The 1,988-nt window shown below is 37.2% G+C and overlaps 1 long non-coding RNA gene across 1 annotated transcript; it reads right to left on the bottom strand.

Moving 5' to 3' along the window:
- Window positions 1–266: 266 nt before the first annotated feature.
- On the bottom strand, window positions 267–1,498 carry LOC128072286 (uncharacterized). Its single transcript, XR_008202197.1, has 2 exons — window positions 1,367–1,498; window positions 267–1,249 (listed from the first exon to the last, which is right to left on the bottom strand). It is a non-coding gene; the product is annotated as an uncharacterized LOC128072286 (long non-coding RNA).
- Between the last annotated feature and the right edge of the window lie 490 nt (window positions 1,499–1,988).

A 1,988-nucleotide genomic window follows, 5' to 3' on the forward strand; every position in this document is an offset into this window, starting at 1 on the left:
AAGACTTACTTGGCAGTAGCCCAGCATTTACATTAGTCTGCAGTATTTACATTAATCTGAAGATAATGCAGCCTGGGATTTCTCACTGATGACAGTGTAGTGCACATTAAATAAAGAAAATTATCTCCCAGTAAGACCCCTCCAGATAAAGAATCAGTTTTAGAACATACCTATATAGATATATTTCAAGAGAGATCAGGCCTGAAAAACAGCTGAAGACAGAAGTTTTACAAATGCCATTTCAGAGTTGGGAATAGAAATGTTGGTTGTTTTTTTTTTTTCCTCACTGAATACTGCTGGCAAAGGGTCAACTTAGATACAGTTACAGTACACCAAACATTACACATAAGACTAGACTGTTTGAATATCTTATAAACTACATGAGTAATGCAGACAAGACCTGCAACTGCTATGCAAAGGAATGGAGTGCCCGGACTATGGCAGGCCTCTAACTAGCAGGTCAAAGATCTTTATCTTGTAACTCAGAGGAAACTGCATTGCCAGATATATCTCCATTATGGCTTAAAATGCTTAATACTCCAGATATCTTTTCTACTGTGAAGTGCAGAAGATACTGAATAAAAAAATACCATTTTCCCCCTTGCACTTAAGATTTAAAGATTATATTATTTATTAAAATGAACATGAGCATTTTAATAAAATTTCAGATTTATTTGTATAGTCATCTTCTTTCTCTGGAAGACTTAACAACACTGCTGGCAAGAGAATGAGTACAGATAAAAGCGTATGAGTCATACTCCCATGATAGAAAAAATACTTTAAGTTCTCTCATGTCTACTTTTGAGTATGCAACTAGCTCGGAAAGAGCAATGAATTAACTTCTCACTGGTTATAGGAGAATCACAAGACAATTGGTCTACTGTGAACTTTGAACAAAGGTTTAAAATAATAAATTATCATATAAAGTAGTTCATTCTCATTTACAGACCACTTTTGTAGTTTGTAAATGGTTACGAATTTCTCTATTGCCATTTTGTATTATGCAGTATATGTTATGCATTTTACAATATGCATTATAAGCTATATGAAAGCATTGGGCAGCAAGTTAGACAGGCAGGACTCTCCATTCATAAATGATACTATTGTCACTGCAGATTGAATTCAGATCTTCATGATTTTCCCAGATAGTGGTCTCTTAGAAAAGAGGAACTTTCTCATCAGCCATAGGGCACAGGGAAAGTGAACATGGACAAGTAGAGAAAACAACAGCAGAAAGTTGATTTGAGACCTAGAAAGTGAAAGAGATTTGATATCAGAAAATACATTAAAAACCACACTGCAATTTCCCACTTCAGTCTAATGCACTCGAGGTAGTAGGATGAGAATGGAGAGACTGCTCTAGTACATTTAAACAACGGAGAAGCAGCTGAGATGTTACCCCATCCCTTGAGTGGCCTCTGAAGTACTTTCCAAAGGAGAAGAACTGGTCCTTCCCAGGGTTGTCTCCATGCAACGTATGGGACTTTATGTTGGCAGCTATTCACAAGGAGAAAAAAAAAAAAACAAAAAAAAAACCAATGGAGTTTCCCTGACAACAGAACTACAGCTTGATGCACGAGGTGTAATTAAAAGGGCCAGAACATTTCCCTTGCAAGCCAGCTCTCTTCTCATTATAATGCTCCACATCATAGATCACATGTGTGACCAGGCACCTGTGCTCTGTTTACTTTTTGCTTTCCCTAGCCATGCTGAGGAGCAGCAAGTAGAAATTGTGTTCCTCTAATTAGAGAGTTCACTCACCTTTCAAATAGCAGCAAAGCTGCTGAGGTGGAATCTGTTGTTTATAGAACTGCCTCTACACAAGGAAATGAGGAAAAAAGAACCTAAGATATTAAGAAGCCAGAGAACAAGCCGTAATCAAATATTTTCTTAACTGGCCTGGCTTTTTGGGAACGCAGGCTTTGAAATGCTTTTCTTTATTTCATAGGCTGAAAAAATACATATAGCTGCCTCATCACCTTCTCCTC

This window comes from Tympanuchus pallidicinctus, unplaced genomic scaffold (genome assembly GCF_026119805.1).
Source record: "Tympanuchus pallidicinctus isolate F22 unplaced genomic scaffold, pur_lepc_1.0 scaffold10, whole genome shotgun sequence".
NCBI classification, from domain to species: Eukaryota; Metazoa; Chordata; class Aves; order Galliformes; family Phasianidae; genus Tympanuchus; species Tympanuchus pallidicinctus.